Raw genomic sequence first — 14,498 nt, forward strand, 5'->3', positions numbered from 1 at the left:
CTGTATGTAGTGTGTGCCCCCTCCCTGTACTGTGCTATATGTAGTGTGTGCTCCTCCTCCCTGTACTTTGAAACATATAAGGTTAAAAAAAGGGGTTTGTTGAATGAAAAATCAATAAAATCAGAAGTAGATTAAAGGCATGACTGCAGTGTCAGTAGATACTGAAAGTGGGCATATCAGTCCTTGTATATTCAGACGTACAGATGTGCATCAGGGAAGGGTATTGTAGCAGCATATGCATAAAGGGGGTCATTCCGAGTTGATCGCTCGCTGCCAATTTTCGCAGCGCTGCGATCAGGTAAAAAAACAGCAAAACTGGGCATGCGTATGCGCCGCAAAGTGCACGCGCATCGTACGGGTACAGAGAGCATCGTCGTTGTGCAATGCTTTTAGCGACGAATCCATTCGCACAGCCGATCGCAAGGAGATTGACAGGAAGTGGGCGTTTGTGGGTGGCAACTGACCGTTTTCTGGGAGTGTTTGGGAAAACACAGGCGTGTCCAGGCGTTTGCAAGGCAGGTATCTGATGTCAATTCCGGGACCTCCGTCGCTAGAATCATCGCACAGGATAAGTAACTACAGGGCTGGTCTTGTTTTGCACAAAATGTGTTTATGTCGCTCGGCTGCACATGCAATCGCATACTTGCAAAGTGAAAATACACTCCCCTGTGGGTAGCAACAATGCGTTTGCACGGCTGCTAAAAGTAGCTAGCGAGCGATCAACTCAGAATGAGGGCCACAGTCACAGGTAAACAATAGCATAACGTAAAGCGTAGGAGGCCCCAACTGTGTCTATCTCAGAATCAGGACCTCTGAGGAGTGACCCCACCCTCTTGACAGGCTCCTCCACCTCAACAGACTCCGCCCTCATTAGGGCTGCTTCCATAAATTTCCTGGGCTGGTGTTCGATCCCAATCTGCCCCTAGCAGCTACTATGGGGCCCAGAGCTGAGAGAGGCCACCTTCCCTGTCACAGATACATGTGTTATATATAGGGGTGTAGCTACCATAGGTACTGTGGCTGCCTACCAGTGCAATGCCTCACCTACTGGTGTGATCTCCACCTCCTGTGACACGATCGTCCTGCTGGTGCTGTGACTGCCTACCAGTGTAATGCCCCACCTACTGGTGTGATCTCCACCACCTTTGACACGATCCTCCTGCTGGTGCTGTGACTGCCTACCAGTGTAATGCCTCATCTACTGGTGTGATCTCCACCTTCTGTGACACAATCCTCCTGCTGGTGCTGTTGTTAATGCCTACCAGTGCAATGCCCCACCTACTGGTGTGATCTCCACCTTCTGTGACACAATCCTCCTGCTGGTGCTGTTGTTAATGCCTACCAGTGCAATCCCCCACCTACTGGTGTGATCTCCACCTTCTGTGACACAATCCTACTGCTGGTGCTGTGACTGCCTACCAGTGCAATGCCTCACCTACTGATGTGATCTCCACCTTCTGTGACAAGATCCTCCTGCTGGTGCTGTGACTGCCTACCAGTGCAATGCCTCACCTACTGGTGTGATCTCCACCTCCAGAGACACGATCCTACTGCTGGTGCTGTGACTGCCTACCATGCTGCATTTAGCCTTGCTTACTACCACTGTGGGTAATGCTAACAGTTTGCTTAAGCCCAATTTGTGTTGGGCCCCGCTTATAGCTGACTTACTCCAACCTACATGAGGCCACTTTTCATATATTTCCAGGGCCACTCTACGTTCCCAATCCACCCCTGTCTGGCATGGAAGAAATGTGAATGATAAATCAATGTAAATGTACCAGGAGGTATTGACAAGCCTTTATAACATTATCTTATACTGTGAATTTCTTAAGGCCCGTACACACTGGTCGATGTATCGGCCGTTCTCTAGAACGGCCGATACATCGCGGGACCGTCGGCCAGTGTGTACGGGCGATACGTCTGTGAACTCCGTCGTTCACAGACGTATAGCGTCGGCCGCGTAGCACAGCCGACAGCCAATATATCTAACGATATATTGGCCCGTCGCTGTGTGTGTACGGGCGGTCGTCCGACTACCCGTACACATGCTGCGGCGGCCGGCGGTGATTGACAGGTGAACTGATGACGTCAGTCCCCCGACGGATCGGGCTGTGTGTGTATGCACAGCACACTGCCCGATCCGTACATAGATATATCTGCAGATCAATTGATCTGCAGATATATCTAATAGTGTGTACCCACCTTTACTCTGTTTCCAAGACAATTAATTAATTTAACTTGTTAATTAAGTGAGCGGAAGACATTATATTTTCCAGGAGATATATCAAGCCATTGAGAGAGATAAAGTTGAGTATTTGCCCAAATCAAATGAAGCTTCTAACTACAGGTATCATTTCATGTACTGTGCAAGATAAGTGACAGAAGTTGATTGGGTGGTTTGGACATCTGCACTTTATCTCTCTCAAAGGCTTGATACATCTCCCTAAGAGTGCTGTATATTAAATATATGTCTGGCTGCTATACAGCAGGCCAGGAGCACCAGCAAAACAGTAGAGTAACAGTCATATCAGTAATAATTTGCGGACCCTGTGAAATTAGCATTCACTAAAGACGGGAGACTCAATGAATACATAAAACATTTTTTAGTTTATGTTAAAATAGAAAAAGTTTATTAAGTGGAATATTTAATTAAATAATATTTGCGAGACATCTCCAAAAACAGTCGGTTTTGGGGGCTGACCACAAATATTAACCTGCCCCTGAATGTATGTATTGGGGACGGCAATGGATATTTGAGATATCTATTGCGTTCCTCCTATTTTAAACACAAAAGCAGCTACCAAAAGTTTCTACGGCAGATGGTAAACTGTGAAACTCACCAAGCTCCAGAATGCAAAGCATTTCTGAGCTTGGCCCGGCAGCTAATGCCATTTCTAAATGGCTTTTGTAGCCTGTGGGCTACATTATGCATTAATTCCCAGGAGAAGGTCCCTTGGGATCCCTCTGCATTACTGTCTGCTCTCACATACGCAGTCTGACGATTGCACATGTGAACTAGCGCAGCCGGGGTCTGAAACCCAGAAGAAAAGTGATCGCATTAGCAATTATTTTACTTCTTATACATTGCAGGGATGGGCATGAGATTGGTACTCATTATGGCATAAAAGCTACACCTCTGGACTCACAAAGAGTCATCCTTCAGCACTCAGGAGAGGAAAACCCCCTTGGGGGGAAACCTCTGGGGAACCATGGCCTCAGGATTGCCCTTCCCTCTGGGCATTAAGAGGTGAACTAATAGAGGGGTCAGTATGCTATCCCAGTGCATGGGATCCCGGTGGTTGTCATACCGATACCGGGATCCCATTACAGAAAAGACCAACAGGAGTGAGTAAGGGGTGTTCTCCCCTCTCCCCACCCCCCAAACCCTGCCTGTCCGCAGTCTAACCCTAACCTCCCCCTTTGTGCCTAACCCTCTTGCAGAGGTGCTAACCCTAAGCTCCGTCCCTGCTGCCTAAACCTAACCCTCCCTCTCCCACAGCCTACCTACCCCCCTCCATCCCTGCTGCCTAAACCTAACCCTCCCTCCCCCGCAGCCTAACCACTCCTGGGGGTGCCTAACCCTAACCCACTCTACCTGCAGCCTAATGCTAACCTCCCCCCCACACGCAGCCTAAACCTAACCCAGTGCCTGGCGCCTAAACCTAACCCCCGCCTGATGCCTAAACCTAACCCTCCCTCCCCTGCAGCCTAAGCACCCCTAGGGGTGCCTAACCCTAACCCACCCTATGAGCAGCCTAACCCTAACCTCCCCCCACCCAGTCTAAACGTAACCACCCCGCCTGACATCTAAACCTAATCCCCCTGCCTAAACCTAACCCTCCCTCCCCCGCAGCCTAAACTTAACCCCCTTGCCTAATGCCTAAAGCTATCCCTCCCGCCTGATGCCTAAACCTAACCCTCTTTCCCACGCAGCCTAACCTCCCCCGTGGGTGACTAAACCACCCTATCTGCAGCCTAACCCTAACCTCCCCCCACCTGTAGCCTAACACCAACCCCGTGCCTGATGCCTAAACCTAACTTCCACCTGAAGCGTAACCCTAACCTTCCCTCCCCCTCAGCCTAACCACCCCCCTCCCCCCATGCCTGATGCCTAAACCTAACCCCCCTTGCCCAGCACTAAACCTATGATTGTATGGATATGGGCGTCGGTATCCTTGCTCATTCGGAATTCCAACGTCGGGATTCTGAAGAGTTTTGGGATCCCAGTGTCAGTATTCTGACTGCCATAAACCCGGCAGCCGGCATCGTTACCGCATCTCCTAATAGGTAATGCATATGTTCCAACACGTGAAGCATGTGTCCGCAGCTCTCCTCCCAGGGCAGCTATTGAGGGATCACCCACTGCGTATAGACGAAGAGGAAGAGATGAGAAATCATTGTTAGTGGATGAACAAGCAGAGAGACAAACTGCAAACAGTGGTGTGGTTATGTAGAGAGAAAAATCTCTCTATATAAATAGGTTACTCTAACTACTGAGGACATGGAAAATACCTAAAATAAGGACAATTATCCCAAAGGGCCCATTGTTTTTATACAATACACACATTGGGGGGATAAGTTCTCTCTTATAGTAATTAGTGGGTACCTTCAGAAAAGAAATTTGACCGGTAAATAATAAAAGCTATAAATTGCTAACATTTAGGGGTCAATCCAATTAGGTAAGAGTTACCATTGCTGCGACATTTCAACAGCATCCAAACTCACACCCTTCGTGGCCAGATTCAGCCTATGGGGCTACCGGAAAGTGCGGCTGTTGTAAGACAAACTCGCACCTACTTAAACTGACCGCTTAGTTGTTAAATGTGATAAAATAGTAAAATATAATGGTGTAATAGTGGGCCTGATTCAGATGTGGTTGTTGAAGCGATCGCTGCTGCAATCTTGCCGTTCACAATTGCATCGTGAGTCTGAGCAGTGGTAGGCTGAGCAAGTCTCCTAGACACAGGGGGCTCTCCAGCAGCCCACAGGTCGCAATGGGTAATTTATGCACACACATGGAACGGCGTTTGAACGGACCTGACATGCCTGTATACCGTTACCACCTCAAACGCTGACTTCCTGTCAATCACTTTGTGATGGGATCCTCTATGTGAGCTTGATTTAATTTTGTGCGCAGTGCAGCTTACACGCATGCACAGTGAAAAAGCATTGAGCCACTTGGTACAACAGCAGCTCTGCGTCCGCATCTGAATCAGGCCCCCTGAGCGGTAAGGACAAGGACTCTAGGGAGAGGACTATGTCACCTTTATTATATGTAAGGATAGGGAAACAGTCACTTGTTACAGCTACAAATCACATCATTTATACCATTCTGTACCATTTCATCATTTGGTTATTCTATGGGGGAGATGTATTAAGCCCTGCAGAGTGATAAAGTGGAGAGAGGTAAAGTACCAGCCAATCAGCTCCTAACTGCCATGTTACAGGCTGTGTTCGAAAAATTACAACTAGGAGTTAATTGGTTGTTAGTTTATCTCTCTCCACTTTATCACTCTCCCAGGCTTTGTACACCTGCCCCCAGTTCATTGATATACTGTAAATGTCAGCCATTTCACTATCTCCCCCGATCTGTATTGTTCTTCCGCCGATCTGTATGTTCTGTATCATGCTCTCACCACCCTTCCTGTTTTTCTGTATTACAGTATGTACAACATCTCGCAACCCCCAAAAGTGTATGTCCTTCCTCTATATGTCCTATAGAGTACGCCACAATTTCTATGTTTTTGTATTGTGCCCCCACACCATCTGTATGTGCTATTGCCCCCGTCTGTATGTTTTGTATTGTCTGCTCTCCCCCACCATAGACCCTATGGTGGTCATTCCGAGTTGTTCGCTCGCAAGCTGCTTTTAGCAGCATTGCACACGCTAAGCCGCCGCCTACTGGGAGTGAATCTTAGCTTAGCAAAATTGCGAACGAAAGATTCGCAATATTGCGAAAAGACTTCTCTGTGCAGTTTCTGAGTAGCTCGAGACTTACTCTTTCAGTGCGATCAGTTCAGTGCTTGTCGTTCCTGGTTTGACGTCACAAACACACCCAGCGTTCGCCCAGACACTCCTCCGTTTCTCCAGCCACTCCCGCGTTTTTCCCAGAAACGGCAGCGTTTTTTCACACACACCCATAAAACGGCCAGTTTCCGCCCAGAAACACCCACTTCCTGTCAATCACACTCCGATCTCCAGAACGAAGAAAAAACCTCGTAATGCCGTGAGTAAAATACCAAACTTCATAGCAAATATACTTGGCGCAGTCGCAGTGTGAACATTGCGCATGCGCAATTAGCGGAAAATCGCTGCGATGCAAAGAAAATTACCGAGCGAACAACTCGGAATGACCACCTATGTTTTGTACTGTGCTCTTAATACCCCCCACCACACACACAATTGCACAAGTATGGTAACTTACCTCCTGCATGCTATTCTCCAGTCACTAATTCCTCTGCGACCCCTCCCGTCGTCTTCAACTGACACTTTGCAGATCTCTTTGCCGGTCACCCGACACTCTGCAAATCTCTTTGCCAGAACTTTGCCAGATGATGATCTAAATAACCAGAATTTCCTGGTCAGACATACTATATGTATAATCATACTACTACATTTTGTTATGTACTTTCATTTTTATTAATTTGCAATTTATCTATTTTATTGACTTTTTATCCAAAACCCAAGATCCTTTCTCACAGAGATACAAGGGCCAGATGTATTAAGCTTGGAGAAGGCATAAAGAAGTGATAAAGCGGTGATAAGTGCAAGGTGATAACACACCAGCCAATCAGCTTATAACTATCAATTTACATATTGGAGCTGATTGGCTGGTGCATTATCACCTTGCACTTATCACCGCTTAATCACTTCTTTATGCCTTCTCCAGGCTTAATACATCTGCCCCCAAGTTATCTGCTCCAGGTTTTATCTTTCCTAGCGCTAGGATCATGTTAGTATCATACACTAGGCCTAATTCAGACCTGATCGTAGCAGCAAATTTGTTCTCTAATGGACAATACCATGTGCACTGCAGGTGGGGCAGATGTAACATGTGCAGAGAGAGGACGGTAACTTACCTCCTGCATGTTATACTCCAGTCGTTGCTACCTCTGCGACCCCTCCCGTCGTCTTCAACTGACACTTTGCAGATCTCTTTGCCGGTCACCCGACACTCTGCAAATCTCTTTGCCAGATGATCTAGAAAACACAAAAGACTATCATTAAGCATAGTACTAGTTTAAGTATAATAAAATGTCCATGTGTCAACCAGTTTCCCAATTTTCCTTAAACCAAACAAGATACTTTCAAAGTTATCAATATCCCATTTATCTATTTTATTAACTTTTTCATCCCAAAGCCACGATCCTGCCTCATAGAGACCCAGGTTATCTGCATCCCCTGTATGTGTGCTTATCCTCCATACTGCCCTCTTTATTCCTGAAACGCTACATTTTTATTCCTAAATATGTTGTTCCTTCCTGCGCTTCTCCTATTTATGTGTCCTTGTACCTGTATTCCCTGTTCTGTCCATCTTGTCTTGCCTTTCAGTGGACTATACTGCACTCTGTCTTTCTTACCCCCCTCCATTATACCCTGCTATGTAGGACTCACCTCCTCCTACCTGTCTTCCTGCATGGAAACTGGAAACGTCAGCAGCTGTAGATAGAATGTTACAGGAAGAAGCATTGTGATGTCACGGGCTAGTGATATCACAAGCTAGGTGTGATGTCACAGTAACCAGCAGCAAAGCTACAGAGTTACAGCTATCTTACATACGCATTTTCTACATCAATTACAACTGGATATACATGAGTTTCTAGTTTAAAAAAAATGAGACTAGTATAGAAAATGACGTATAAGGCAATGTTGTACAGAGTTCCTCAATACATAGGTAAAGGGAACGCATAAGTGACAGGAATTTCTAGACTAAATCACCACTTATATTTTATAAGGAAATAAAGCTCTTTATCTAAGAGGAAGAATTAAACATTTTCCGTTATGTGTGTCTGTATGTGTGTGACAGAGAGAGAGAGAGAGAGAGATATACTAACTATAGTGTCCCATTAAACCAGAAAACTCACGGATTATACAGTTTCTGTGGCTGGCTGACCTCAAGTCTGCATTTCACCTGGTTTAATCAGCCACAGAACCTGTGTAACCCATGAGCGTATAAAGAGAAGAAGAAATAAGAGTTGTCTTTTTTGCGGCGCACTAGAAATGTATTATTCAATACTAGCGTATATAAAACTGTAAGGCAGGCCCGCAAGGTGACATTCACAGGGAATAGGTAATGACTAGAGATGAGCGCCGGAAATTTTTCGGGTTTTGTGTTTTGGTTTTGGGTTCGGTTCCGCGGCCGTGTTTTGGGTTCGACCGCGTTTTGGCAAAAGCTCACCGAATTTTTTTTGTCGGATTCGGGTGTGTTTTGGATTCGGGTGTTTTTTTCAAAAAAACCCTAAAAAACAGCTTAAATCATAGAATTTGGGGGTCATTTTGATCCCAAAGTATTATTAACCTCAAAAACCATAATTTACACTCATTTTCAGTCTATTCTGAATACCTCACACCTCACAATATTATTTTTAGTCCTAAAATTTGCACCGAGGTCACTGTGTGAGTAAGATAAGCGACCCTAGTGGCCGACACAAACACCGGGCCCATCTAGGAGTGGCACTGCAGTGTCACGCAGGATGGCCCTTCCAAAAAACCCTCCCCAAACAGCACATGACGCAAAGAAAAAAAGAGGCGCAATGAGGTAGCTGACTGTGTGAGTAAGATAAGCGACCCTAGTGGCCGACACAAACACCGGGCCCATCTAGGAGTGGCACTGCAGTGTCACGCAGGATGGCCCTTCCAAAAAACCCTCCCCAAACAGCACATGACGCAAAGAAAAAAAGAGGTGCAATGAGGTAGCTGACTGTGTGAGTAAGATAAGCGACCCTAGTGGCCGACACAAACACCGGGCCCATCTAGGAGTGGCACTGCAGTGTCACGCAGGATGGCCCTTCCAAAAAACCCTCCCCAAACAGCACATGACGCAAAGAAAAATTAAAGAAAAAAGAGGTGCAAGATGGAATTGTCCTTGGGCCCTCCCACCCACCCTTATGTTGTATAAACAGGACATGCACACTTTAACCAACCCATCATTTCAGTGACAGGGTCTGCCACACGACTGTGACTGAAATGACGGGTTGGTTTGGACCCCCACCAAAAAAGAAGCAATTAATCTCTCCTTGCACAAACTGGCTCTACAGAGGCAAGATGTCCACCTCATCATCATCCTCCGATATATCACCGTGTACATCCCCCTCCTCACAGATTATCAATTCGTCCCCACTGGAATCCACCATCTCAGCTCCCTGTGTACTTTGTGGAGGCAATTGCTGCTGGTCAATGTCTCCACGGAGGAATTGATTATAATTCATTTTAATGAACATCATCTTCTCCACATTTTCTGGATGTAACCTCGTACGCCGATTGCTGACAAGGTGAGCGGCGGCACTAAACACTCTTTCGGAGTACACACTTGTGGGAGGGCAACTTAGGTAGAATAAAGCCAGTTTGTGCAAGGGCCTCCAAATTGCCTCTTTTTCCTGCCAGTATAAGTACGGACTGTGTGACGTGCCTACTTGGATGCGGTCACTCATATAATCCTCCACCATTCTTTCAATGGTGAGAGAATCATATGCAGTGACAGTAGACGACATGTCCGTAATCGTTGTCAGGTCCTTCAGTCCGGACCAGATGTCAGCATCAGCAGTCGCTCCGGACTGCCCTGCATCACCGCCAGCGGGTGGGCTCGGAATTCTGAGCCTTTTCCTCGCACCCCCAGTTGCGGGAGAATGTGAAGGAGGAGATGTTGACAGGTCGCGTTCCGCTTGACTTGACAATTTTCTCACCAGCAGGTCTTTCAACCCCAGCAGACTTGTGTCTGCCGGAAAGAGAGATCCAAGGTAGGCTTTAAATCTAGGATCGAGCACGGTGGCCAAAATGTAGTGCTCTGATTTCAACAGATTGACCACCCGTGAATCCTTGTTAAGCGAATTAAGGGCTCCATCCACAAGTCCCACATGCCTAGCGGAATCGCTCCGTGTTAGCTCCTCCTTCAATGTCTCCAGCTTCTTCTGCAAAAGCCTGATGAGGGGAATGACCTGACTCAGGCTGGCAGTGTCTGAACTGACTTCACGTGTGGCAAGTTCAAAGGGCATCAGAACCTTGCACAACGTTGAAATCATTCTCCACTGCGCTTGAGACAGGTGCATTCCACCTCCTATATCGTGCTCAATTGTATAGGCTTGAATGGCCTTTTGCTGCTCCTCCAACCTCTGAAGCATATAGAGGGTTGAATTCCACCTCGTTACCACTTCTTGCTTCAGATGATGGCAGGGCAGGTTCAGTAGTTTTTGGTGGTGCTCCAGTCTTCTGTACGTGGTGCCTGTACGCCGAAAGTGTCCCGCAATTCTTCTGGCCACCGACAGCATCTCTTGCACGCCCCTGTCGTTTTTTAAAAAATTCTGCACCACCAAATTCAAGGTATGTGCAAAACATGGGACGTGCTGGAATTTGCCCATATTTGATGCACACACAATATTGCTGGCGTTGTCCGATGCCACAAATCCACAGGAGAGTCCAATTGGGGTAAGCCATTCCGCGATGATCTTCCTCAGTTGCCGTAAGAGGTTTTCAGCTGTGTGCGTATTCTGGAAAGCGGTGATACAAAGCGTAGCCTGCCTAGGAAAGAGTTGGCGTTTGCGAGATGCTGCTACTGGTGCCGCCGCTGCTGTTCTTGCGGCGGGAGTCCATACATCTACCCAGTGGGCTGTCACAGTCATATAGTCCTGACCCTGCCCTGCTCCACTTGTCCACATGTCCGTGGTTAAGTGGACATTGGGTACAACTGCATTTTTTAGGACACTGGTGAGTCTTTTTCTGACGTCCGTGTACATTCTCGGTATCGCCTGCCTAGAGAAGTGGAACCTAGATGGTATTTGGTAACGGGGGCACACTGCCTCAATAAATTGTCTAGTTCCCTGTGAACTAACGGCGGATACCGGACGCACGTCTAACACCAACATAGTTGTCAAGGCCTCAGTTATCCGCTTTGCAGCAGGATGACTGCTGTGATATTTCATCTTCCTCGCAAAGGACTGTTGGACAGTCAATTGCTTACTGGAAGTAGTACAAGTGGGCTTACGACTTCCCCTCTGGGATGACCATCGACTCCCAGCAGCAACAACAGCAGCGCCAGCAGCAGTAGGCGTTACACGCAAGGATGCATCGGAGGAATCCCAGGCAGGAGAGGACTCGTCAGAATTGCCAGTGACATGGCCTGCAGGACTATTGGCATTCATGGGGAAGGAGGAAATTGACACTGAGGGAGTTGGTGGGGTGGTTTGCGTGAGCTTGGTTACAAGAGGAAGGGATTTACTGGTCAGTGGACTGCTTCCGCTGTCGCCCAAAGTTTTTGAACTTGTCACTGACTTATTATGAATGCGCTGCAGGTGACGTATAAGGGAGGATGTTCCGAGGTGGTTAACGTCCTTACCCCTACTTATTACAGCTTGACAAAGGCAACACACGGCTTGACACCTGTTGTCCGCTTTTCTGTTGAAATACCTCCACAATGAAGAGCTGATTTTTTTGGTATTTTCACCAGGCATGTCAACGGCCATATTCCTCCCACGGACAACAGGTGTCTCCCCGGGTGCCTGACTTAAACAAACCACCTCACCATCAGAATCCTCCTGGTCAATTTCCTCCCCAGCGCCAGCAACACCCATATCCTCCTCATCCTGGTGTACTTCAACATCTTCATCTTCAATCTGACTATCAGGAACTGGACTGCGGGTGCTCCTTCCAGCACTTGCAGGGGGCGTGCAAATGGTGGAAGGCGCATGCTCTTCACGTCCAGTGTTGGGAAGGTCAGGCATCGCAACCGACACAATTGGACTCTCCTTGTGGATTTGGGATTTCGAAGAACGCACAGTTCTTTGCGGTGCTTTTGCCAGCTTGAGTCTTTTCAGTTTTCTAGCGAGAGGCTGAGTGCTTCCATCCTCATGTGAAGCTGAACCACTAGCCATGAACATAGGCCAGGGCCTCAGCCGTTCCTTGCCACTCCGTGTGGTAAATGGCATATTGGCAAGTTTACGCTTCTCCTCCGACAATTTTATTTTAGGTTTTGGAGTCCTTTTTTTACTGATATTTGGTGTTTTGGATTTGACATGCTCTGTACTATGACATTGGGCATCGGCCTTGGCAGACGACGTTGCTGGCATTTCATCGTCTCGGCCATGACTAGTGGCAGCAGCTTCAGCACGAGGTGGAAGTGGATCTTGATCTTTCCCTAATTTTGGAACCTCAACATTTTTGTTCTCCATATTTTAATAGGCACAACTAAAAGGCACCTCAGGTAAACAATGGAGATGGATGGATACTAGTATACAATTATGGATGGACTGCCGAGTGCCGACACAGAGGTAGCTACAGCCGTGGACTACCGTACTGTGTCTGCTGCTAATATAGACTGGATGATAATGAGATGTAGTATGTATAAAGAAGAAAGAAAAAAAAACCACGGGTAGGTGGTATACAATTATGGACGGACTGCCGAGTGCCGACACAGAGGTAGCTACAGCCGTGGACTACCGTACTGTACTGTGTCTGCTGCTAATATAGACTGGATGATAATGAGATGTAGTATGTATAAAGAAGAAAGAAAAAAAAACCACGGGTAGGTGGTATACAATTATGGACGGACTGCCGAGTGCCGACACAGAGGTAGCTACAGCCGTGGACTATTGTACTGTACTGTGTCTGCTGCTAATATAGACTGGATGATAATGAGATGTAGTATGTATAAAGAAGAAAGAAAAAAAAACCACAGGTAGGTGGTATACAATTATGGATGGACTGCCGAGTGCCGACACAGAGGTAGCTACAGCCGTGGACTACCGTACTGTACTGTGTCTGCTGCTAATATAGACTGGATGATAATGAGATGTAGTATGTATAAAGAAGAAAGAAAAAAAAACCACGGGTAGGTGGTATACAATTATGGACGGACTGCCGAGTGCCGACACAGAGGTAGCTACAGCCGTGGACTACCGTACTGTACTGTGTCTGCTGCTAATATAGACTGGATGATAATGAGATGTAGTATGTATAAAGAAGAAAGAAAAAAAAACCACGGGTAGGTGGTATACAATTATGGATGGACTGCCGAGTGCCGACACAGAGGTAGCTACAGCCGTGGACTACCGTACTGTGTCTGCTGCTAATATAGACTGGTTGATAATGAGATGTAGTATGTATAAAGAAGAAAAAAAAAACCACGGGTAGGTGGTATACAATTATGGACGGACTGCCGAGTGCCGACACAGAGGTAGCTACAGCCGTGGACTACCGTACTGTACTGTGTCTGCTGCTAATATAGACTGGATGATAATGAGATGTAGTATGTATAAAGAAGAAAGAAAAAAAAAACCACGGGTAGGTGGTATACAATTATGGACGGACTGCCGAGTGCCGACACAGAGGTAGCTACAGCCGTGGACTACCGTACTGTGTCTGCTGCTAATATAGACTGGTTGATAATGAGATGTAGTATGTATAAAGAAGAAAGAAAAAAAAAACACGGGTAGGTGGTATACAATTATGGACGGACTGCCGAGTGCCGACACAGAGGTAGCTACAGCCGTGGACTACCGTACTGTACTGTGTCTGCTGCTAATATAGACTGGATGATAATGAGATGTAGTATGTATAAAGAAGAAAGAAAAAAAAAACCACGGGTAGGTGGTATACAATTATGGACGGACTGCCGAGTGCCGACACAGAGGTAGCTACAGCCGTGGACTACCGTACTGTGTCTGCTGCTAATATAGACTGGTTGATAATGAGATGTAGTATGTATAAAGAAGAAAGAAAAAAAAAACACGGGTAGGTGGTATACAATTATGGATGGACTGCCGAGTGCCGACACAGAGGTAGCTACAGCCGTGGACTACCGTACTGTACTGTGTCTGCTGCTAATATAGACTGGATGATAATGAGATGTAGTATGTATAAAGAAGAAAGAAAAAAAAAACCACGGGTAGGTGGTATACAATTATGGATGGACTGCCGAGTGCCGACACAGAGGTAGCTACAGCCGTGAACTACCGTACTGTGTCTGCTGCGACTGGATGATAAATAATGATATAAAAAATATATATATATATCACTACTGCAGCCGGACAGGTATATATTATATAATGACGGACCTGCTGGACACTGTCTGTCAGCAGAATGAGTTTTTTATTTTATAGAATAAAAAAACACCACACAAGTCACACGACGTGTGTTTAACTTTTACAGGCAGACATTCACAATACAATATAGTATACTATATACTGGTGGTCAGGTCACTGGTCAGTCACACTGGCAGTGGCACTCCTGCAGAAAAAAAGTGTGCACTGTTTAATTTTTTAATATGTACTCCTGGCTCCTGCTATAAC

General features: G+C 46.6%; 1 long non-coding RNA gene across 1 annotated transcript; it reads right to left on the reverse strand.

The window, feature by feature from the left end:
- Positions 1-4,227: 4,227 nt before the first annotated feature.
- On the reverse strand, positions 4,228-7,218 carry LOC134956833 (uncharacterized). Its single transcript, XR_010186218.1, has 3 exons — positions 7,080-7,218; positions 6,425-6,559; positions 4,228-4,362 (listed from the first exon to the last, which is right to left on the reverse strand). It is a non-coding gene; the product is annotated as an uncharacterized LOC134956833 (long non-coding RNA).
- Between the last annotated feature and the right edge of the window lie 7,280 nt (positions 7,219-14,498).

This window comes from Pseudophryne corroboree, chromosome 9 (assembly GCF_028390025.1).
Source record: "Pseudophryne corroboree isolate aPseCor3 chromosome 9, aPseCor3.hap2, whole genome shotgun sequence".
Classification (NCBI taxonomy): domain Eukaryota; kingdom Metazoa; phylum Chordata; class Amphibia; order Anura; family Myobatrachidae; genus Pseudophryne; species Pseudophryne corroboree.